Below are 26879 nucleotides of genomic sequence, written 5' to 3'. Positions count from 1 at the left end.
AACTCCCTGAGATGTTTATGGAGATGAGATAAAGAAACATTGGGTGGTACCAGGACTCAGTTGGGGAAGTTTCACCATCCTTGGGCTGCCACGTATTTCATCTGTTGCAACACGCAGTCTCGGCGTGAGTCCTTGGTCTGACCGTTAAAGTCAAATTTTCCAATTCACATCTGTTTTATCCGTTCCATCGATAAGCCTGCGACGTGAAACTATGGACCAACACAATAGCAAACAACGTGAAAAGCCTTTGTAAAGAAAGCTTCCAAACAGAACAGCCCGTCCCAAACACGACCTGTCCTTCAGGCCGAGATTAAGGGCTGAGACCTTTATTTTATTTACCTAATCTGTCCGTCAGATCCGCAACAGCAGGGTCTAGCAGGCTGCGTATCTCTCTTTCTCAGAACTAAGAGTAATTGATCCAAATGTGTTTTTTAGGGGGATGCTTGAGATAGAGTTATCTCCTTTTAAACCCCAGGATCTCGTCTGATTGGCAAGTCTGTTTAATGGTATAATGCACAGCGGCTTAAATTTCCATCTATCATTATCTACCATCCAGTGATTTTATGTAAGCGTTTCTGCTAATGTTATATAAATGACTAATACGCCAACAGCGTTCACAGAAATCCCGATTGAGAATGGCTTGTGTCATAACCTCTGCGAAATCTGTCAGCAGCTGTATATCAAATCCATAACTACTGAGAACTGAATCGGGCTCACTGTCAATGAACCGAAAGGCTTTTAATGTAAAACATCACAATTATCCGGAATATTTAATTTGTCTTGCTGAGTAGTAAGAGAAGAACAACATGAAACGAACAAAAATATATATATATATAGTATATTACCTAATGAATACATACAGACTAGACAGACATCATGTAAACGCAAAATTAGAGTACAAAAAAAGTGTAAAAAGTGTCTGTATGAGTTGAGATTGACCGCAATGCTTCGTGATCTGCACAGAAGGGTGTGTTTGTTTGCTTGGTGTTTCGCTTGAATGTATTTGCCGTTAAAGTCTCTTTCGAGTATGTAAAGTAAAGCAAGCATCTTATCTCTGAGCCGAGAGCCGGCGTTCACAGCTGGAAGAGCTGGGCTTTATGAAGATCAATAGTTCTCTCTCTCTCTCTCTCTGGCTTTGTAAGGTCTCCGAGTGCGAGGAAACAAAACACACCCAGTGAGGTGATTAACTCATGCATGAAGTTCACAGCACCCGTTCAGCCAAGCTTTATTGGATTAAAAGAAAATACCGGTGGAAAGCAGAAGGATGAGTATGGGATAACTGTTGGTTCACCTGAAAGGAGAATTTAAATATGAGGGAATCGCCTTGTAACGGTCATAACATTTCACCCAATGTCTTTGTGAGTGTCCCTGCGGGTAACCGGCACTAGAAGCGCTCCAGAAGCTGAAAAAATATAACAAGTTAAAGGTTACGATTTGGTGCTTTACGGTGTTTTTTTTAAAGAGGGATATCAAAATAAGCATCAAAGCAGAACGGAATGTGAATGACAGCACTTGCTATGTAATATTATGAAATTACCCAAGAAGTTTTCTGTGTCAGCATCAGATGTCGTAATCCAACACGTCTCACGGAATTCAAGACATCGTCAGGTTACCTATTGATTTGTGTTCACGGACACGAATTTCGCCCTTTTTTCGTGTCATTCAGCACAACTTTCAATCTAACGTATTTTAATTTGCGGTATCTTTCATTTGTATAAATATACAAATCAGTGCCTACACTCTCATTCGTACGTTTCATTATTATGATTTGTGATTTGGGGTTAGGGAAGGCCTTCGTTGCTTTGCCACTTCGTGAAACTCGTGTTTTAAGCTAAATTTGTCTTTTTGGCTCGAATTTGAGGGTTTGGGACAAGGTAAGGTGTTGGTTAAAATGTCCTACAATGTACGGCTATGATTTCAGGTTATAAATATAAATGTACATACACACGCATTAAAGTCGTGAGGGACATGAAAAAAGAAGAAATCCATGTCCATGAACAAGAATCAATAGATTCCCACTTTCATGCCCATGCCATGAACCGCCGTGAGACTTGGTTGCATAATATCAGTCCATTCACTGACCGCCTAATGCATTTTATACAAGAAGGCACAACTAAAGAATTGAGTACATTTTTAAGATGTGAAATCAATTAAATATGCTGTTAAATGGAGTAAACTTAAGTAAAAAATAGGTAAATCCGAGTAACTCAAATATTTCTGTTAGAATTTACCGAAAGTATTAAGGGTATAGTAAAAATATAATTTGTTATTCAAATACTTATTTATTTTCATTGAATAAACCTAAATGATTCACATTCACGCATTTGCCAGATTTTTTATCCAAAGTGACTTCCATTGCATTGTATTATACATTTGTATCTGACTATGAGCAATCACCTAAAATCGAACCAATGACCTTTGAGTTGCTAGCGCAATTGCTCTATCCACTGAGCCACAGAAAAGCTTTTAGGCCTTTATTTTGAGAAATTAACTGTTGGAATTTTAATCAGTTTTAATGACCCATTTTAAAAAAATCACTCAAATGATGAGGAAATATTTTACAAAATTAATATATACTTTTCTATTTTTGTGATATTTACTAAGCCACTGGATTATTTTTTTAAGACTCCTGTTTTTTTATCAAAAATTTTGGTATAGCTGAATTTAAATTTGTATACCCCTAAATGTGAATGCGAACTGTGGTTATTATTACTTATGTATTTCGAATAGATGTGTGTGAGAAGGAGGATCTTGGCCAACATCATTTGAATTTGTGCCAAAAGTGAAAAGGTTGGTTTGTGAGACAAGGCAGAACTAGAGTTTCATTCATTCTCCTGTTAAGAATCGTCTTGTTATTGCAAAGGTTCTTCATGCTAATTCCAACCGGACCCATAAGAGCGTGCTCGATGTGTACACAACTCCATACAGACTAACTAATATATGCAGTGAAATGAGTTCAACCGAATTTCAAATAATATGCAATAATACAGAAATCAATTACCATCCAAACAGCAACCAAAACAAATGGAGAGAAAGGAGGTGTGTTATCCAATCCAATCTGACCATTCATTTTAAAGTTCCTTTGGGAATACATGAATTGCACTGCTGAGCATGCAAAGATGCAGGTGTTGACTCAGATACACAAGTACAGCACATACACGCATGTACACACTTTCCTATGATGCATTTGTGTTTATTCTCTAAATCCTCTTTTCTCACAAATGCTGTCCACTCGGGTGAGAGGACAACTTTAAAGATTAACCCTGAATGTCACGGTACAGTTGATCACCGCCATCTGTGCGAGTGCCTGCAGTATGTACACAGCTTGAAGCGTTGGGCTTAACGTGCAACCTTCAGCTATCCGCACCGCCCGTGAATGCAGACATTAAAACCTGGAACAGATGGACCCGCCACAGCCCAGTTAAAAAGACCACACATATATACCCCAAAAAACTCAGATCTCCGTGATTCTGAGAAACGGACAAAAATACCATTTAAAGCACAAAATTGCGACAATGTACAAAAGAAACAACATCTTATTATTACTACCTTTTTGGGTTTAGTAACTTTTTTTGCAAGTGTAAATCACAAAACCCCATGATATGACCGGCTGAAATCCTCATTTGTCTTTAAAAGTGTATAACAGGCTTTCAATTTCTATGCATGACTCAGATCTTTAGATGTCTCCTCGTTTTCTCTGAAGAAGCAAGAACACACAGTGTGTGACAAAATGAACAAACATCTTCTGGAAGCATGACTTGCAGCAGCGTGTGTTTCGCTCTGTAGAAGAGCTCTGATCTCATTTGCCTCCTGGTATTGATTTTGCATTTAAGGATTAATGCAGAGTCTAATGGACAATCAGTGAGAATAGCAAGCCGCCTCCCTCTCAGCCTGCCCGGCATCAGAAGGTTGGGACGGACTGGATCTATAATCAATTTGTTTTGCAGCATCGCTTGCTGTTGTTTTTGGCAAATTGTTGACTTGTCTTTATTGCTTAGGGGTTGAAGTTTTCGAGATTGCTCCTCGAGCACGTAATTTCCCACCGAATTGGTGGTAGAAAGCATCATATTCTCACAAAATATCAGCGCTGCTCATTTATTAAAGCAATAGTTCTAAGAAAAGCAAACATTTTATGTTTGCTCATAATCACACCGTCCTCCGATAAAATTCTTGCAGTTCGGATGAGATGCAGTCCTTCAGTGGGGATCATGTGACAGCCAGTCTGTGAGGTTTGAAGTCTTCTTGTATGAGTCTGTATTAAGAAGTCTGTATTGTTATACATTACTACAACTAAGATTCCACCGTGGCATGACATTTAGCTGGGATCATGTTCATACAGCCAGCAACAATGGCGAAAGACTTTTAAAAGCCACATAATGCGCTGCCAGTTAAACTCAATGGTTTGGTTGTCGGACAAAATGGCGAATAGCAAAAGCAGCGCACAATATCAGCGTTATGATTGGTCCGGTGCACTGTAGATCAAACTCCATGCGAAGGGTCAACTGTCTGAGGTTCTGTTTCCACACATTAAAATATATATTTTACAGATATAATTGTATTTTAGCAGGCTCAAAAAAAGGAACTGTTGTGTTAATAAATAATTCAAAAGACCTGTCCTCTACTTTTCTGGATAAGAAGGCATAAAAATGGCTTTGTGTGAGAAAAATATCAAATCGTTTATGACCATTTGTCCTTTACACTGTAGCTCGTACATTTTTTAAACTGCAATCCATAACTTTTGTCTCTATATCATCTGTTTGAAATTCAACATTTTAAGTATACGTACTTGGTTTGAACATGGGATGAAGTCAAATGAAATAAAACTGACATTTCCCACAAAATCTTATGCGACAGCTCAACTTATAGGTTATTATTTTAAGCTTACCGTTGTGAATCGGTGTAAGAGACACTTTTCCAAATCGAATGTCATATTCAATGCTTTTTATGGTAGTCGAACGGCCCTTTTTCATTCCTTTTTGGAGTCTGCTGAAACGCAGTAAATCACCTCCCACTTTTGTTGTAGGAAAAACAAGCCTTGCCTTTATAAAAACAGACAAAAAAGAAATGAATATGAGGTTGGAATAGCATGAGGATAAGTTGACTAAACGATAGACACAAAAACGGTAAACCTTCCTTTTTCGAAGAGTTTGGTAATTTTCTCATTCTCATTTTCTCTGATAAACCCAGCGATATAAAAAGCATCCTGAAAAAATGACGCCATGTGCAAATTGAAGCCAATGTTTTTGTCCACGCAGCATGCACTTGTCAGTACCGCATTGGGGGCTTTTAGATGTTTTTTTTTCACCCAGGTCTGGTTGAGCAGGCTGTCTCAGCTCCTCTGGGTTCTCCAGCACCTGTGCCAGCTGCACCTGGGGTCTCGCAGATGGAGTTCCACCTCACCCCCCTGCCTCTCACCTTTCCTCCCATCTCCCGCTGGGGTCTTATCTTCGCCGCTCTACAGCTTGAATCTAAACCGTGATGCCCGTGGCTACGTCTGGCTCACCGGTCTCGAACGTTACAGATTGTTTTCCTTCTAGTTCCTCTTCAGCACTGTTTGGCTGCAAGGCACTAGGTGGAGGTCTCTCTGATCATTGACGCTCGGATTGAGTCCGCTATCTCGCTTTAAAGCTGCCAGTAGTGTACATGCGTGCATGCATTTACACACACAGACATTGCTGCCGACTCTAGCAACGGTGCAGCTAAGGTCAAGCTCTATCCTGCGATCCAAAGCAAATGATGCACATCCCATTATTCATAGAAGTAGGTCACAGTTTATATACTGCAGTCTCACACACAACATTCACAGGATGTCCAGGGCGTAGAGAGAAAGTAATGTGAAAAAAATAAAAAACGCAGATGGCCTTAGTATCGTTCAAAGGTTAAGGGTCAGTTGACTGAAATTCTTTTCATGATCTTAAAAAAATGAAAAAAGGAACATTGCTAAATATTTGAAATCATATGCTCCAACATATTTAATTCTTTCATCACAAAACAAAAACTTTATTTAAAAATCTTTTGGTGACACTTTCCTTGAAGCATGCATGTGTAATGCATTACAAAGAGATATTAAAGGGTAAAATGCATTATAATTTTTCATAATGTCTGTTTTAATGCTCTATATGCAGTTGTAAAGAATTATAACCAATTTAAATTGTGTAGTGTAACAATGAATTGGTAAGTGTTATATGCAATAACAATTATTTGTAAGATATTACAATACATTAACAGGTGCATCACAATGCTTTAAAACTACTTTTACAGTGCATTATACATACATGCTTCAAGGAAAGTGTTACCAATCTTTTAAATGAAATAATGTAGAAAAAAGCATCCGATAAGAGATCAGAATAAATGTGAACTCCTTCAACATTGCTTCAAAAACTGCTTGGAAAAATGTCAATAGTCCATTTTCGCAAATTATAGGTAAAAGATGATGAAGATGCCAAAATGTACTAGTTTTTTTTGTCACAACATAACTATTATAGGCTATTTAAAGGTACATGGTAAACTGTTAAAAAGTTGCGTATGTGTACTTCTGGTCTCTCCGAAAAGATTGAGGGTTCTTGTGAGGTCAGGTCTCCACAGTGTTGCTGTCAATTATGTCACGATGTCTGTCTTGGTGAACAAAGACTGGCTGGTCCTGTTGTGAGCGCCACACAGCAACCGAGGGGTCATTCAGATCACTTCCTAAAGCCCATTAGATGCACTTACCCAAAGCAAATACACTGTATGATTGTCCACCTTTCAGTGTTTTGTTGGGCCTGAAAGCCCTCATACGTTCACAAAGCATCTCTCCATAGAAACACAACTGCTAAGCTCTCTTAAAAGAGGGCAGAGAATCTCCAACAACAGCAAGAACGAGTCCTCCCCCACCTGCTTTATTCTGCCATTTTCTTCCAACTGAGGGTTTCTGCAGCGGTCTGGATTCATCCAGCAAACGGTTACGGCCAATTTAGAAGCAGCAAAAATGCGGTAGCTAATTACACCGCTATGTAAAAAGAGATTTGTTGCATGCGTGTGTGGCTTCAATAAATGCCAACCGTAGGATCTCAGAACACATCTGAAATGGCAACCGTAGGGGGGAAAGGGCACACCAAGCTCAAAAATCATAGGTTGTATTGATCAGGCTCATAGCACATACATCCAAGCACAGAGTTCTAAGAGTCATATTTTTGATGTCGCAAAGGCCATTCTGTCACGAAGTGGCGCCCATGATTAATATTGAAACTGTACCAGACGCGTTCTTCACACTTAACTTCCCTGAAAATATATGAAAAGATTTCAAATGTAATGGCGCTTTATCTATCTCAAATGCAGTATACATTTGGGTGTCTTTCCATGGGAATATTATCAAATATATAAACATCTGTGAATGAGGAATTGATATTAAATTGTTTTTTATTGATGTTGTTAACCATTTTAAAGTGTATACTTTTAGTAAAAGTATGTTTTTGGTAACACTTTATGATAATGTTGTATTTTTCAACATTAATGCATTAGCTAACATTATACAAAAATACAAATCTGTTTAACCTTAGTTAATATTAAAGGGGCAATGCAACGGTGCTACATGCATTCTTACTTATTTACAATGTTAACCGTGCTGTCTTTTCATGTTGACATGGTCAACTTTTCCAAAAACGGGTTGGAGGTATTTTGTAAAAGTTCTGTGCTCGATACACAGATCGTTTGAAACTGAGGAAAATTAGTCATATGTTTGTGTTTTGTGGGCAATCGGCGCATACATGCATAATGTAAACAACACAAACTTATAGTGAATCATTAGTTATGGAGGGATAATGTATTGCGATCATGTATTGTGTGCTCATGATATAGTTCCTCCCCCGCACACCCCCAGGAGGTCGTATTTTTCCGAAATACTCAAACAGCTGTCTTTTATAAATCTGATCAAACTAAATACTCTTCAGAGATCATAGTATCAGTACTACTCTATATATACGCAAGTTTAATATGAGATTGGCAGAAACTGGGTGTGTTAAGGCAGCTTTAATTTCAAAATTTAATCAAAAGTTGTTAACATTAGTTAAAACGAACTTACATGAACAATTGTATTGACATGAAATAACATCAACAAAGATTGATAAATGCTGAAAACTATATTGCTCATTAATAGTTTATTGTGTCCTGAAACTACAGGAGTCGTGACAAAAAATGCAAAATAAATTGAACTATTAGATATTGGTATCTCCCTTTACCTATAGAATCAGCAAAAAAACTGTCTAAGGCCAAAAAAGTGTTAAGCTAAACATGAAAAAAATATTGCAAAACTCTCACCCCATTGTCTGGATGTGCCTCCTACCTATGCAATGTTACCTTGGTCACGCATAATAACCCATCGGTCAGGAAAACATCGCATCACAAAACATCACAAGCACTCTAGATTCAAATAATTATGCATACAGCACATGAGGGACAGGACTAAAGGCTTCAGAAGATTTCACAAGACATTGTGTCTCAGCATAAAAAACCCTGTATCATCAATATACTGCAGCATCCTAATGATTTGCTTCCTCTGAAGGTCAAGATGACAAGCCACAAATTAGGGGTGATCGAGCCAACAAAGCACAATATGGAGAGAGAACGGAGATGAATGCGCACCAGGTTTATCCAATAGATGCAGGGGATCATTACAGGCTCATTAGAGTTTAATGAGACTGATGATTTGGCCTGTTCTCGTGCAGTACAAATCACCTGGGGGGAGGAGAGATGACATACTGTTTCTGATCTAGTTATTATAACAATGAGAACAAAACTGTAGAAACTGTAACTAGACAAATTTAAAAAACTTTCTTTGGGGGATGTTTTCAAATGGAAAAATAGTTAATAAAGAGAAAAAATGGGGAGTTTTGAAACCGCTAAAATATATATATGTGCTCCGAGATATATACATTTATAATTTTCTTCACCCTTTACTCATGTTTTTGTCTGTAACAAGACACTTCTTGTGTTTGCCTCCCTATGATTACTCTTTTGTAAATCAATTAGTTTGGATAAAGCCTAAAATGGCAAAATGTAACGAAATATAGCTCACATGTCTCCTATGGTGCGACAAAGCAAAAATGTAGGAAGGAAGATAAATCTATCTTATGCTGTTTTATATTATAAAACACATCTCTTCCGTCAGCACCTGAACCATCATTTCTGATTTCTATATCTTTTCTACAATATCTAATAAAAAAAAGGATGCTTAGATAAACTAAACTCGGCACTGTACACTGTAGTAGGCTTTGTGATAGATGTTTTTATTGCTCTTATGCTTTTTGTTGTCCTAATGTTTGACCCAATTGCTTACATTGTTTACCCAACTTGTAAGTCGCTTTGGATAAAAGCGTCTGCTAAATGACTAAAAGTAAATATACCATAAATATTAATAACAGTTTATTTTCAAAAATTAGCTGTCTGACCGAACACTTTTACATTGGTCAGCTACTCATAGATCACACACAAAAAAATAGTTTGCATTTCCCATACTGTAATAATGTAAAGTAAAACATATTCACCTGTCAAAATATTTGTTTTGTTACGAACAGCAAACATTAAACTTCAGTAAGACAAAAATGTGTCTTATATGTTATGTAATAAAAACATTGAAAATACATTGTAAATCAACTACATTTACATTTAGGCATTTGGCAGACGCTTTTATCCAAAGCGACTTACATTGCATTATCCTATACATTTGTTTCCAAGTATGTGCAATCCCCTGGGATCGAACCAACAACCTTGCGTTGTTAAACGTAATGCTCTTCTTCTGTCTTGCTTCTGTCAAAAGCAAAAATGTAAATGACTGTATATGGGTCAAAGACGAAAAAGGGTTTAAGCATAAAAACAATACTTGTTATACCCCTTAAAGTTTTTGTTGTTATTAATGAATTTTTTTTTTGCATTTTTTTTTCTGAGTCAAAAATAAATATCAGACATTTTTCCCTGATGTACAGAAGACACCCATTTAAATGTTATTCAGTGTTACAATCTTGTCAGGCATATTAACAACAAAAATCAATTCAATAAATATATTAAAAGACTAATTACGTTCACCCCAAATGCTAATTAGTTGTAATTTTACCTTTACCTATGCATTTGCCACTATCCAAGGTTTTGTACATTTGTCAAAAATATTTTTTACTAATTTAAAGCACAAGTAATTGTAATATGCTCCCTTATTCTTTTAAATATTTTAATATGTACAAGTCAGAAAAAGCATGTTGTTTGAAGTTGTACATAATATTGTGTTAAACTGAATGACGATGTAACTTTATTGCAACCAAACTTTGACATTTTATTATCCAAAAACGTACTAAAAGCAGACATTTTACGTTCATTTTATGTGCTTTCTATAGACATAAAATCACTTTTGTAAATTTCTTTTGACGGTGACATCTTAACGTCTTTGACTCATATGCAGTACATGTCTCCTATTACAGTAATTAGTGAGAAATATTAACATCAATTATAAAGACTAAATATGTATGTGCTTGAAAAAAATGTTAAAATGCAAAAAACAAACATATTGAAAATAAACAGCAGAAGTCAACAGCATGTTTCCGCTTTACGCGTTTGCATTTGTTATTAGTGAAACGTCTCAAGTAGGCAGACGAACTGAGATTTTCAAGACAGTTACCACAGTAACCAAGGCAGTAACCAAGAAGAGCAAATCCTTGGTTCAGTAATCCAGTTCAGTAAGTTTATTGCTGAGATAAATGTTTTTTATGCTGCCATTATGACATAATCCTGCCTTCATGTTACACTCGACGAAGTCACTGCCGTGTAACCGGAATCAGTGAAATGGAGGTATTCAAGCATGTCTCTGTTTTTTACATTTCCATAAAATGGCCAAGTTACATAACAGTGGACAGCTAGAGCTGCATTTACAAAAATAACAGCGCTTCCAAAAATGACAGCAAAATTATAGTGTTCAAGTTTCAAGTGCATGATAGAAGAGCTGAAAAAGTAATTCTGTATGTTAATCAAGACCGTGGCTACAATATGAAATAATCATCAGCCTGACTCATGAATATTAATGAGATGATGTTACAGATGCTGTGTAGTTTGTAACTAAGTTGCAGAAAAGCAGGTAAATGTGTGCTAGCCATATTACTGCTTACCGCCTGCTTGGTCTTAAAACTTTACTTTAATAGCTATTATGTTTGTCCTTCTCATCTGGTCAGGCAAAACAATTCTCATAAAATATAAAAAACGATCGCACCTAAAATGTACAGTTCAAACAGAACAAAAATATAAACAACCTACACAACCGAAATTGCCTACAAAAGTGAGGCAATTATTTGAAACGGCCGGGGCTAAAAAAGAAATCGCAGCATAAAAATATAAGCACAAAATTAAATTCTTCACATGAGCTATGCGATGGGCATAACAGAGAAAGTGGTGAGCAGAAAGAAAGAGATCAAGCGGAGAACCTGGAGCTTTACAACACAGTGCCAGTGGAAACCGAGATCAAAGCTATGATAATGCTGTTAAACAGCACAGAGAAATGCGACCATCACATTTGATCTCACGATCTGTCAGATACCGGCAGCCAATGGTAAATACTTCATTGTCTTACTGCCATGTTGCACCCCAACATTACATATGTGTTAGGAACATAGGTAAACGTTTCAAAGTTTCTCGACATCTTAAGGGTCTTTTTCATCCATGTGAATATATAAAGCAAACGCTATTCAACGCACGGAACACTCACAACCAGGGGCGTCTCAAGTGGGGGGATAGGGTGACTAAGTACACAGGGCCCTGGCATGTGAGGGGCCTTGAAGTTCCTGAAATTATATTTATTCTTATATTACAATTGTGCGCCTATAAGTCTGTGAAACTAAGTTCTCTGCTAATTTTGAGAAGCTTCAGCAGACGTCTGTCATGTCTCACACAAGCACAGCGCGCATGCAACAGTGAACTGAATGATAGGCTTTATGAGTGAAGTGGAATGGATTCCCATCCCTGCTGAAGGCATTCTGTTCACTCCGCTGGAGATCTGTGTAGTCCGCTCCAGGTTTTCTATTTTCCGCTCACAGTCTGTGGTCACTGACCCTGCTCACAGCAGATGATGGATAGTCTCATCGACAGGTAGATGAAGTACAAAACACTGCACAGTTAGTGCTTGATCTGATAAAAGTAGTATTTGGGTAGTTTGTTTTTATTATTTGTGTCGGAAATGTATTGTTTTTGTTTCTGATGCAGTGGATTTTCGGAAGCCTCCTTAAATGATTGAAATCGATCTCGGTGGTCTAAATTAACAACATATTCACTGTTCTTACCTTAACAAAAATAAGGCAGCAGACTGTGAGAGTTATTTTCAGCAGACAAACCAAAACATAGTTGGAATTGAATATAGCCTACAGAGCAGCCTGTTAACTTTAACACAATCAATTGAAAACAATGTACACCGGACTACGGAGCGCAGAGAGGGACAAACATCTCGTGCTTTTTGTTTTTATCTGCGTATTGAGGTCAACTTTGGACATGTACGACGTTGAGGCAGTTTTTCGGACATATTCATTTTATCCCTAATAATATGTTAACTTTCAATCAAAATAGTAACATGCTAAAGTTAAAAAGGTCAATAAATATGTAAGTAATAAAAAGATGTGCTAGTGTATTTGGGCCTTTATATGTTTAATAAAAATAAGAGGGGAGCGATTTTTTCTTCACATACTCGACGTGGCGTTAAACTTTGTAAGAAATATTAATTGTCAATCTCAGTTACAGTCATGAAGTGGCATTATTACTACCATTTCTGAAGTACTAGTACTAGATTTTTTACTGATATAGTTGTGTAATGTTTTGGACTTCACTGCACAATGAAACACAACTTAAATTACAACACATTTACATTCATTCATTTGGCAGACGCTTTTATCCAAAGCAACTAACAAGTAGGAGAACATATATACATTTTGTCAACACGCTAAACAGTGCAGTTAGTTTACAAGGCCATGCTACTAGGAGGATTAAAGCTGGAGTAAGCAAAGGGAACAACACATTTTATTTTTTTGCACAGACAGTCAGTCAGACTATTATTGGTTAGTCAAATAAAAATGTTTTGAGCTTTTTTTTGAAAGTTGTGAAGGATGCTGCAGTCAAATATAGTAAAACTGTCCATTCATGTTAAAGAGAATACTGAGGTGATCTATTTTGATTAAAGTATATCACAATTTATACAGAAATGAGATGCATTGCCTTTGCACAGAGCCCAAGATTCTGTTCAATACCCCTGCTCAAGGCACAACCACTGTGATTTGTACTGTGAGATCTGTGCAAAATAAACAATAGATCTCATCCTCAACCTCATGTGTGAAAGTAATCACAATGTTTCAAGAATGAATTACTACTTTTCTATCATTTGTTCAGTTACCGGAGGTTAAATATTTGCTTCGTGCAGCCTTGGACCGCTCACATCATATGCTCTGCAACAAAAACGTACGTCCATCAGACAGGAAAAAAATGAAATTTCTGGAAGTCAGAATGTCCACGAGGTACTTCACACATTTTTATTTATTCTGAGCTTTGAAATTACTTTTGCACACAACGGTCTACCAATGGAGCTACATGAACCCCAAAGAAAATATATTTGGCTCTAGACACCAATTCATGAGGACATCCTTAAGCTAGATTGTACTGAACAGCATTTTTATGATAAATCTCCACCTCTTACTTTATGACATTTGTAATAAACATTTCACATTGATTTTTTTGGTGTAGATTGTTCAACCTTACTTAAAAGCTTGTGGAATAACTAAATACTGTAAACAAACCGGTTAGTTACATGTCACACACCTACCAATACTGGACAGTGCTTTCCCAGAAAAAGCTGCACTTTATTTCTACTGTCAAAAGTCTTTGTGAGAGCAACCATCTTTCAGTCTAATCAATTGCTATAAACGATCAACATGCCGACTGATAAAGCAGGCATTTCATCTAAAAGTGTTTTAATTCACATCTGTCTGGTTGGTTGGAAATTCACCATGTTCCCAAAGCACTCACAAAGAGCCTCTTTAGAAGGTCTCGATTCGGAACTGGGCCGAATGAGGTTATCGAATCCCCCAAATTCCGCACCTCTGATGAGAATGTATACTACAACAGTTAGATATGGTTCATGAGAATTCTCAAATGAAAAAATAACAAACATGTGTACAGAATGACTCTCAAAATCCCTGTTTCCATCCCCAACAGTGTTCCTCTCACCAGTGTTTGCTTTTAATTCACAGAGGAGAGAATCTTCCTTATTAGCTAGTAAATACTCCTATCTACACATTCATCTGAGATTCATTCTACAAGCAACAGTGTAGAGCAGTGTTCCTGGCGCTCGCAAGAGGGACAAAACAAACTTTGAAAAAAAGATTTTTTTAGATTTCTAAATGTGTGTTAAGATACTTTTACAATTAATTTACAACTTTCTAGTTACGCCAAGCATGTTTTATTCGGTGGGAGATCTAGGCTGGGGAACCCTTAGATGCTTGTAAGGGAACAATGGGGGTCTTGAATGTCAAAAAGCTTGAAAATCACTTATGTAATTTGCACGATATACAGCTTTAATCATTTAACGGGCGCTATGCAGCCTTGCTCATAACCAGCGATTTTATCCTCTAATAGAGCCAGACTGACCTCTCACCGCGCTTTGATTGACACATCGTAGGGTCTCTAAATCCTCACAGGTGCTCTTTGTACTCTGTGGCATCTCTCGAGACATTGAATGGCACCTCTGGAGTGACAGAAGGCTTTTGCTCAGCTCATGAGTATGTCTGCTCTGGGACATAAACTCTCTGTGACAGCCTCTATTCAGCCTCCCAGGTGTCTCTCCTAAAACAACTATTCAGCCCTTCAGCTCCTTAATGAGAATCAACAATGCATCAACAATTTTCTGAATTCAGTCTCCCTGTTTTTCACTAAATTCATCTCATTTCCATATGATGCCAGTCGATGAAATTTGTTTTCTTTACCATTACCTGAACTTTTGGATATTATAGTTTGTCTCCTAACTCCTGAAGACCTACTTTAAGGTCTATTACATACATAACTATATCTTTAGAGGTGTATAAAGACATTACATAATGAAGAGTTGGTTTATGACCTTAGAATGAGCCATTAAAATCTACATGTGTCCCCTTGCATGGAAATCGCCATGTTGTTTCTACAGTAGCCCTAACCGGACATATGTCAGTCTATGAACAAATTTTCAATAAAAAAGGGAAATAAACATGCGTTATGGATGTGACAAAAAAGGACACGTTTTTTGGGAGACGACAAACTTTGTGGGACTTTTGTGAAATAAAATGCACAATCCTAAAGCAATAATACCCAATGAATGGAAAAGGGATGCCTCTTTATAGAACATAAAATAGTTTTATTTAAATTTTAATTGTCCATTCATGAGGAATATTTAGCGTTATCAATGTGACAATCCTGAAAATGGTACTTACCTGACTATTGAAAATCGTGCATTAAAATAAAACAAATGCTTTACAAAATTGAAGAGGATCACACATGGGTATTTGAACCACCAAATGTTAATATTTGTGCTGTAAGTAAAAACCGTTGGTAAAAAAAACATTTTCATTTTTTCATGGTAAGGTTGACATTTTCATGGGATTGCCCCTCCACAGATCTCATCCGGCAAAGAAGAGAAAACGCAACGACATCTTAGCCGCCATAGTGCTTTAAAAGGCAGGGGTGCAGCCGTTGGTTGCAATTCACAACATCACCACTAGATGACGTTACATTTCATACACTAGACCTTTTAAAGTGTTAGTAAAGAATCAAGCATCAAGTACAGTCATGATGACCATTTTGATCATGTTCAACTTGTTGCTTGACCCTTAGAATCCAAAAGTCCTTAATTTTTACAAAATGAGATTGTCAGGCTTCAATGTGAAGACAAAGTTATTGCTGGCTTCAGAAGACTCAAACGCACATACAGTAGAATACTATAAACTGTTATTATATGAAAAATATATATACATGTCACCATGAGTTATAACACCAATTAACAACTTTTCGTTCTCCAGGGAGCAAAATTTAACCCCACAGCAACATCTAGACTCCTGCCAATCACACTTGTGCATTAAGGGACTGATTTTATTTGATCGTGAAATTCAGCTCATTCGATGGAGCAAATAACTAACTGCTTCCTTTCATCTCGGCTCAGAGGGATTTCGAGACCCTCAACAAAGCAGAGCTGATTTTGCAAATGTTAATCCTTGTGCGGGATACGTGAAAATCCAACCGGCCAAATTAGCCACCCCCAGATATTTACCGACCTAAATCGAACGGATGTTAACTTACATTATTCCTTTGTAATTTAAGGAACGCTGCTCGGGTGGTCCTTCCACAAATTTATTTTTTAGATAAATAAATAAAACTCGCTGAACCGCAGAGGTCACAAAAATAGTACCATCGGCCCCATTAAATCGGGGCCAGGAATAGTTTGCGGTGTGTGATAAATCATTGGATAATGAGAGACCGGGAGGCGATGCATCTGTATTCCGCCCAGATGTTGGAAGCCTCCTGTCTGCTTTGAACCTCTCTTGGTGTTAGAATGAGAGAGAGAGAGACTGCATTGAGCCATTATAGCCCGGCCTTTCCTTCAGAATACAGATGTGCGTACGACCATCATTTCAGTCCATCATTTAGCATCAATGTTCAAGAGTCAGAGGCCAGAGGAGATAATCATCCACGCAATAAACGCACCCACTGAATCCTTATTTTCATCAGATGCCCCGATTGAAGTGCAATTAGGGTCTCGTGCCGTAGGACACATCCCCCAAACTGCATATAGTCTGTCCTTGCATACGCCGATGGATTAGCACGCATTTCCATTACCAGAAACCGGCGCAGGGATTCAGCGGGAGCTTTAATGTGCTCTTTACCACTTAAGAAAATATATCACGCACGCAAGCTGGAATTGGCCCATTTTATAGCTGCGGCAGATTCTTTTACGACTCAATATCTGCTTACTTTAGTAAGATCTGCTTACTGCCAGCCCAGGCAGCCAGGCCAGCGCAGGGGTGAAGGTTTGTAGCCGGGGAAGCGTATCAGATGCTGGAGATCAGATTAGGAGCGCTTTACTCCTCCATATCGGTTTATCGGAGTTACAGTAATGTGCACTGTGCTGTTGTTTTTATATGGTTCTCCAAGTACGTTTGTGTATACATGCCTTTACCGTATATTAAAACTACCTTGTTCGGGTTCTCCCGAGTCCCATTACGAAGAAAAAGCTTCAGCCTGTGAGCATAGGAAATATTTAAATCTAAAAACGCACAAGAGATCTGTACTTTCAATGTTTCTATGTCACATATAGATGCTTTGACATCTAAATAGCATATGGGGGGCCGTTGACATATATCAACCAAGATTCGTAGTTCTTGCCTGTACAAAGCCTGCAATGCTGCAATGGTACTATTCGTAGTACTTCGATCTTATAGCCGTTCAAAAAAGTGAACGATATTTTGGCCTAGTTACGAGTGAGAATAAATGGCAATGTGCATAAACTGTTACGAGAGGCAGATACACATTGAAACAGAGTATTGCATTTGGTCCCATGCAAAGAGCTTAGGCTTTGGTTACACTGCTGGCACCGCAATCTAATTCGTCATATGATTCTGCACTTGCATTTGATATATAATCGTGTGCGTGAACATACCCATGCAAGCATGATTGCGAACCAGATCATATCCGTCCATGTTAAAGATGCTTCTTCCTGTATGTCTGTAATCTGATCAGATCAGACCAATCAACCAACACAACGCTTTCTTTCTTTCTTTCCCAGCACAGAACAAATATATATTGCATTCTAACCTTGTAAATACAAGCCTAAACAGATTATTCAGGGGATTGGTGTCGTTGAAAGGCCTCATAATAGAGATTTGACAAGATGCTGAGAATGTTCAATCTAAAGGCGTTGCGACTTAAATGCAAGGGATGATTTAAAAAGATAGCTTTGGTGAGTTAAATCTTATTAGCCCTGATATGGATACAATAGGCTTTGCTTCACACACATGACATGCACACACATATTAAAGGGATAGTTCACCCAAAATCTAAATTCTGTCATCATGTGTTTACCCTCGTTTAAATCCTGTATTTGACTCTTTCTTGTGTGAAACACAAAAGAAGATATTTTGAGAAATGTCTCTTTGTTTCCACATAATTGAAGTCAAAAGGGGCCAGTGGTGTTTGGTTATCAATGCTCTTCAAAATATTGTCTTGTGTGTTCTGCAAAAGAAAGAAAGTGATACATGTTTTTGATTTCAAATGGAGGACAATGTATTTTGTCCAGAAGAGTATCGATAATGCTATTACAATGTTATCAGATTAGACGACTCATCTGGAGTCACTTCGTCTTCCTTTAAATGAGTTATACTATATTTTTTACACGTGATGGTCTCTAATTCATATGAATTTTTCACGTTCTAGTGACTCAACCACATCTACCACCAACTCAATGCTCCAAATTAACCCAGAACACAGGAGAAAACATCCACTGGCCAGTACATACACATAACTGATGACATCACAGCCTCATTGGCGTTTTCACGCAGAATCTTTTTTGCAGCTGCCACTTTCTCTTGCTTGAAGCAGCAGGGTGGCGAGATCAAAACCAGGCGACAGTGCTTTAGTGACAGCTCATTATCACAGACAAACACCCCCCAAAGTGACTCCCGCTTCAACCTCTGCCATTTTCCCTCTCCACCTCTGCCGTCACCCTGACGACAGACGCACCATCGTGCACGCCTGCTCTCCTGAAAGCACCACTCAGAATGCTTGGAGATGATCGCGACCTTCCCGTGGTTCTGTTGTGATTGTGTCGCTTCGATGTCTGGCTGTTTTCACTGGAATTGTTTCAGTTTCGCACGCTTGCCAATATTTTCTGTCGCCTGCCCAAAAGCTTTTTGCATCCCGGGGACTCAGTCCTCTGTGACTCCAAAAATAGCTTCTAGAAGTTTCAAGTGGTGTCTAACAGCATCTGCAGACCTCAGAAAAAGAAGGGGACTCTAAAGTGTAACATTTGTCCAAATAACTTTAGTAATATCGATTTTTTTATGTAAAGGATTGCAAAGATTCTGAGCGGATGTATATTCTAAGTTATAGTTATCAGGTACATGTGGGAGTTGGGCTTAGGCCTGATATACATCTTCAAGTCTAAACTATTCTGACATTTAAACATGGGGTATTGGGGTCGGAGCTGTATCGTGTATAATTCATCTGTTTCCTTTGAATGAACTCGGGGGGATTGGACAAACCAGGCACGCTGCACAAATCACGCACGGAAAACAACATGGACGATGGACTGAAAGATTTGCTTTAACCTTGTAGTCCATGACATCAAACACATCCACATAAAATACAGGAATAAATAAATGATTATTCCTTACATGATCTTAGACATACCAAAGCTTTCATGCTCTCATGATCTATTTTTAAACAAGACAGGGAAAGGGGAAAAACAGAGATGATGTGATGGCAACGTCTCCAGACACATTCGGTCTCCCCATCTCAGCAGAGTTAACATGTCCCCTAATTACTCAAAGTGTGCACAAAGTCAAAACCCATTGAGCCGTATCGGTCAAGACACAACTGTGCACACTGTTTTCTGGTAACACGCCACCACAAATAAGTAATGCAGCATCTGTCCAGCCTCCTTGTGTCAATTCCTTATTTAAACAGACAATCACACAAGCTGTTGTGCACTTACTGACTTCTTGGCTCCATCTCTTATCATGAGTCTGAGCTCAGCGAGAGTAATTAAACAAACCTGAAGGACTTTCTGGCATTCTGGCACCACATCCAACAGTACGCTTAGTTCACAGGAACTGTCCGTGGTGCTTCATTACTGCTGCCAATTTTAACGTAATGTACAATTTGTGTAACATAACAGAAATTGCTTGTTCTCATAACGAAAGCATATTGAAATGGATTCTTTCAAGCAATTGTATGTGTTTAAATAATACACTTTCAGGTTACCTGGAAATCAAACCCATAACCTTTGCACTGCAAGCACAATGCTCTAACAACTGAGCTACAGAGACTCAAGAGCAATATGAATATCTCCCTCCTCATAAACTGTCTTGTCAGCAGGCTAAAACAGTAGTTTCCCACACCTCTATTCAGGAATACACTGCATGGCCGTCTGGACTGCTGAGGCATAAATTGAATTATAGCACCACCAGCCAGTGAAAGAGGAGCTGCAGTCAGACACTCATCTACTCTATGAGAGCTATGAGCATTTGGAGAAAACCATGCAATTAAACCACATCACACATCATCCCTTATGCCTGTTAGACTTTTTTATTTATGAACTAACAAGATAATGGCACATCTTATTAAGTAATTCAAAACGAGTAAGACATTACAAATGGAGCACTGCATATAATTTGACTTATGTTTGAATAAGTATTGTTCTGCATTGTAATGATGTACTTGAATAGAATACAGCATATAATAAGACAAGTTAATGAAATAAAAAAATATTTAAATGTTAAAGACAGGGCAGTGTGTGAGAGTGCATGTTAAGAGTGCCTGTTAGGTTTTCTTCTTCATAATATATCTAGGCTATTGCTATTTTTGTAAAATAAAAGATGATACAAATTATACTCATATATTATACTCACTATACTCTTTTTATTACTTTCAATGCTCTCCCATTCTACATTACCCAAGACGCTTTAAATTCATTATTAATTAAAATAGTCTGGAGAGCATGCAAGGCAAAAGACAACAGTTTATTTACTAAGATACAAACGACTACGAGCTATAAAAAACATTTCAGAGAAAATTAGAAAGCAAATTTCCGGTCCTAAGAAATGTTTTGTTCAAGAGCAAAGGAAAAAAGAAAAAAATCACTTTAATCTAGAAAATGATATAAAACTGAGTGCTCATATAACAGGGATACGCCTCCAGTATCATCGATTGGATCTCTACCAATGAGAAGGCTATTACTTCATTGCCTTTCCAGTCGATATTTTACCTGATGACATAGAGAACGTTGCTCTTAATGTCCCCATCACTTAGAAAATAACCGATTAGTGATGTATGTGCATAAAACCACGTTTATTTTATCTAGTCTATCAAGTCACCACGAGACACAAAAGTGTGTCTGCGTTAACGGCCCCTCTACCGCCCAACCACACACACAGAGACATACACACACGCACACAAACCCATCAATCCCATTATTGAAATATGCAACCACTTAACCAAAAGCAAATCATGCATATATATTTTAAACATGGGGTTGATGTTCTACGACATGCCAATTAAGTAAGGGGTGACCATCAAAGAGCACTATATTCCACCAATTTGCCATTTCTAATTTTTTGAATTACTTTGGATATAGAGCCAAGAAAACAAGTCCCTTTACAGTAGATACATAAAATTGACCTTGATTATGCTTGAAAACCATATGCTTCCTATTTACCACAGACACGACAAAAAGATACATTTTAACTCTTGGCACCAATTCGTCAAGGCAGTCGAGAGGGAAAGCGCAATGTGACAAGCCATTCAATATTCAGACAGAAAAGTTTACCTTGCAGACGGAACGCCAGTTCTGCTTAAAGCACCGAGGTCAGAGGAATCGTATCTTCTCACTTGTCATATTTTCCCATGTTGAGGTTCTGTTGTGCTCCATTGGACTCAGACAAAATTCTCTCGAAGCAAATCAGCGCTTGATTTGAAGGCATCCGATTTCAGAAAGCCCATATCCAAAACCACGAGGTTTGTATCTGGCCACAAGCTTTAAAATCCAATGGTTTCCGTTTTGATGCAATGGGTAGATATCCCAAAAAGCCTGCTGTGACGGACAGTCAAATTCCTGCGCAACGTGCCCCGACGCCCCTCAAGAAAGCCGAGTACTTGTTTTCCCTCTATGAAGCGCTAAAGCCCGTTCCATTCTCGTCCCGCCCGTCGACGCACCTCGCTCGGACGCGAGCTTTCGTCCGCATTAAACCCGGCTGCGCTCGAGAACTCGGATCAAATCTCAGCACGAAGACCTTGGCGCCGCCGCACCTTTACGCGTAGTTATCCGCGCTCTGCCTTCTCCGCTCCGGGTTAATCCACACAGTCACTGATCCACACAGGCTGCCCTCCATCCAAAAGATGCCAAAAGTGTCGCTCCTTTATGCTCTTAACAAAATCAATGATAGAAAAACTCTAAATTTCTCCAGCAACGCGGATTTTAGTCACACGGGACGTTTTGCATTATAGAAAGCTCTTTTTAACTGCCCATAAGGTGCGTGGACGAAGCAAATTCCTCATCAGCCCTCATAAAGCCCATCGCCCCGTAACATCTAGCCGATAAACCAAACTAGTTTTGCACTAGCTGGGATCATCCGTACAACGTCTGTTCTCTCTCCCCTGCTGTTTGGAAAGGGGGGAACGCGCAGGAAGTCATCACGGATTGGCTCAGACTGTACGCTCGCAATACTCGATACGTGTGTCACTCTGCGCTTTTCAGTGGGATGTGCTGTTCATGTAGCGCTCCAAGACGAAAAGGACGCTGTCCAACGAAAAGGCAACGAACAGCGAGGACACGGTTTTGTCCACGGTATCTGAGTTCAGTTTAACGCAATGCATTCTCTACCCCAGCCCTCGGTTCACGGAGACCAGATGGTCAGGATTAAGCACAAACGTTTTGTCGCCTGTGCACAGGAATGTTATTGTGTCGATTAGAAGCATTGGGCATACTGAAAGCAAGTTAAGCAAGTAAACAGAACTGAGCTTTAAATGTTTTTTTTCAATATCGTTTGAAGCGCTCCTCATAAAATATCGCGTCAACGCACGATTGCTGTTCAGCGGGACAGTCGATCGATACCGATAAAAGCGTCGTGTTTACCTTTGCGTCAAGAGTCAACTGTTTACATAACGCCTGACATTTCAGTTGTCGATACAGATGCAATTCTCGCGTGTTATGCCGTTATGTTACCCACAGTGCTTTCAAAGCCTATGGCGTTATCATCAAAATGTATATTGCAACGTTACTACTGCAATTTCTCCTGTAGTTAAAATATGTTTAGATGAGTGTAACTGCCACGACACATGCAGATACCGTCCACAAACCACATAATGTGATTATTTTGTTGTTTAGTGTTTAGTAACAATCGAGTGGAAATTCAGCACCTCGGACAGCGCAAACACACGCGAGTCACATCCCTTCAAGTTAGAGAAAAGCCACATAAATGATCAGAGGGGTTTCAGGTGGGATTTTCCAAGGTTTTGACACGAAAACTACACATGTGTTTTTCACATGTGACATTCATGTGGCTTCTCTGTAAGCAACTGAACTGAGCATATTGAACTGGACCGCATGGGTTGTTATCTCTTAGACCATACATTGCTTGCCACTGATTTAGATTCTAAGTTTCTGTGTGGGGTCAGTATGATCATGTTAAATATAATAAACAACAATAGTATAATGTAATGTAATTTGAGACATTCATTAGTTTTGTTCAGTAGCCTAGGATATCACAGGTTTAGTAATATAATCATTTTTGAAAGTGCATTACAATGGCGGTGTCCAGAAAATATGATGAGAGAATAGTCATGTATATAAATATGTAATCATGGACCACCACCATATTGATAAAAAACTAGATAGATAACTAGATTAGAGACCTTTTATTTGACACTGCACACAGATTTTTGAAAATGTAATCACATGTGATGCTTTGTTGGCCAATGAATCATACATGGTCCACCCACTAACACAGAGCCAACATAAATGTATTACCACCATTTGTATGTGCTTGATTAGTGTTTAACGGTTCTTTGACTTGGTTTGCATTGCTGGTTGATTTCAAAAGAGCAATTCGCTGTTGTTTTGAGTTTGCTCCTTATAAAGACCAGTCCCTTCCATGTAATATACAGTACGTCCATTTAGAACGTATCATTAAAATGGTTTTATGTGCCGGATCAATTTAGAAGCACAGCATGCGTGCACGAGGTCTGTTATGAGGGGGTGCTGTTGCACTGAGCACTATATTGCTCTGGATTATTCCATTCAACACTTGCTGAACATTTTATGCTTTCTCTCAGGGTGAATTACAAAATGGCCCTGAAATGTCCTTATTTGTGCGTTCATATTGCCACTCATCCAGCGTAAACACATCCACTCAGCATTAACTAGCCCATCAATGTTTGGCCTACGAAACAAAATACCCCCTTGCTGATCATCTGGCTATCAAGCTCTTGTTTAGCAGTTAGTAATTACATTATTTCACTCCAAAAAGCTGTCATAAGCATAGATTGTTGTTAGCAAGACCGTGTTGGTAGAGAAAGATAATTTAATTCGGGAAACATTAGAGAACTATGTAGCTGATGGATTTTTTTGTCATGAAACTGACATGAAACAACCCAAATGCAGACAGCTCTCCACAAAAACACTTTATTGAAATGAGGACAAAACATAACTCAAAATCCCTCGAAGGGGGAAACGAGAACCAGATGATAAAACAACTAACTAAACTAAACTTGACTTTACTTGACTTGACATGACTTGACATGACTTGACATGACTTGACATGACTTGATTTAAATAAAACTTAACTTTAGTAGACCGGGATATTGGCGACAGGGACGAGTTAGACAAACAAAAGATCCAGCGCAGGACAGCAAATGCAAGGGCATTAAATAGGAGAGAAACAAAAGAGGCACAATGACGGCAACAGGTGAAGGGTGTGAACTGATAACGGGATAATGAATATGGAAACAAGGGGGCGGTGCTAAGACGCAAGACAGGAGAGCACATGGCACAAAGAATGAAACAATGGCCTTGTGCCTCCAAACACAAATACAAGACATGGGACTGACATGATCCTGCCACTCCAAACTAGAAAAACAACCATAAGAAGGGCAGTAAAATGAGATTTTTTAGTTTGTACTTAAATAGAATTGAATATAAAGAATTTTGCCAAACTGATCCGATTAAACTGTTAGTAAGTGGGTAACTGTGTCAACCTGTCAATTAATATAACATTTGCAAAAGAAAGTCTTTTATCAGTTAATTATCACTTTTCTCTTCATAGAATCTCTATACTAGTGAAAAATTCCCACAAGTGCATATTGCCTGATAAAACTCCACGTTTTCACTTGACTATTTAATTAACACAGACAAACTCATGTTGAAAAATCTTTTTATTTCTTGAACATTTTGTAAGATAGCTCTTGGTATATATTAATTATTTGATTTCCCTTGAAGCGTGTCTCCTTTCCAATGTCTAATATGTTAATTAAGGTTAATTTGTACAGAAACAGGTGTGAGGTGTCCCCCATGTGTGACCTGGAGTCTTTGGTGCTATATCTCATTCCTTCATCAGAGGGAAGGAACACCTTTGGTGTAGCCCCTGAGAGACATACGCTCAGGCAGCTGATCCGAGTCACTGTTCTTCTGTGACTGCTTTTCTTGTAATCACGCCATGCGTTTTCAATCTTCTGTCTTTACAAAGGAAGGGATGCTAATAACCGTGATGGAGTCTAACTAGCTGTAATTTTATGCAGGATGAATAGGCTGAAAAAAGAGTTCTCTATTTCTGTGTTCATGTGTCAAGGAAACTCGTCCAGATTAAAGGAATAGGTCACTGAAGATGAAAAGAGTCTTTTTTACTCACCCATGTGCTGTTGTTCTCATCAGAAAACCTTAACGGAGAGCGTAGATGCAGTTATGTTACATACAATGATAGATCAAAGTGAAAATAGCTGTCAAAACCACCATTAAAGGGGTAGCTCACCCCAAAATGAAATTGAGCATCGGTGGACCCATTGATTTGCATTGGTTATGTGTCCATACAATAGAAGTGAATGGATTCCGGCGTTGTTCGGTTACCAACATCCTTCAAAACATTTTCTTTCCTGTTCTGGAAAATAAAGAAAGTCGTACAGGTTTGAAATGACAAGAGGGTGAGTAAATGACGACAGAAGACCAACATGTTGTTCGCATGACATACTGTCTATATTGAAAGTCTTCTGAAGACATAAAAATGCTCCAACGAGATTGGGAGAAATCACAGCCGTCAAAACGTGGTATTGATGTAAATGAGATTTTAGAGCATTGTCATATATGAAGACAGCATTTGATCTATGATATTTACACAAATTTCTTGCATGACTTCAGATGACTTGGAATACAGTGCCAATCTAAACAACCTTACTGTGATTTGTGTCCATTTGGACAGCTTGCAAATACAGCGTGTGGTTGTAGAACCCCATTTGGGTGTGAAAATAGCAACAAAAATGACATTTTTGTGCGAAAGAATTATGTTCGTTTTCACGTTAGGCTGTCAGGAAATGGTCGGCGTATAAAATTACAGAAGGGTCAGAGGTGTCATTATACTACTAAAGCTACAGCTCAAGGGTTGACGTGGAATTATGCGTCATGTGGGATTGTGTGTGTGTGTTCAGGTTCAGCGTGTCTGACAGGTCATGTGCCGTCTGATCGAGGGTGCTATTTGTTCAAAGTGACACAGAAACCATTTCGTTCCATTTCCTCCATGTGCACGAAAATTCCTCTGCCCACCTGCTGGTAACCCAAGCTGTAGAGATCATCCAGGCAGAAACCTTCCACGAGTCACATTATCCTCCACTCCTCTGCACAGCCACTGACCAGGACAGACCTGGGGATTGATTTCTTCTGGCTGTGTTATGCTGATTGTGCTTTCAAACTTTGGCCTACGCGTCTAATTACCGGCCACAAGTGGTGTATGATGGCAGGTATCTGCATATTGATGAGTAAGCAAAGATGAAATACAACAATACACAAACATTCTGCCAACACTGTCGGTAATTTGAAAGGAAGCCAAACCATGATGGGATTTTATTAAGAGAGTGTGGAGTAGACATCACTTTAGGATTGAACGACA

The 26879-nt window shown here is 38.6% G+C and overlaps 1 protein-coding gene across 1 annotated transcript in view; it reads right to left on the bottom strand.

Annotated features, from left to right (window-relative positions):
• lrfn5a (leucine rich repeat and fibronectin type III domain containing 5a) overlaps positions 1-22440 on the bottom strand; it is a 37842-nt gene extending 15402 nt beyond the window's left edge. The window contains exon 1 of the mRNA XM_056767857.1: positions 21557-22440. The gene's annotated coding sequence lies outside the window, so the exon portion shown is untranslated. The remainder of the gene's footprint in view (positions 1-21556) is intronic.
• Between the last annotated feature and the right edge of the window lie 4439 nt (positions 22441-26879).

Source organism: Triplophysa dalaica, chromosome 15 (assembly GCF_015846415.1).
Source record: "Triplophysa dalaica isolate WHDGS20190420 chromosome 15, ASM1584641v1, whole genome shotgun sequence".
Taxonomy (NCBI): domain Eukaryota; kingdom Metazoa; phylum Chordata; class Actinopteri; order Cypriniformes; family Nemacheilidae; genus Triplophysa; species Triplophysa dalaica.
Note: the sequence above shows the minus strand (reverse complement) of the source record. Positions and strands in the feature narration are given on the sequence as shown.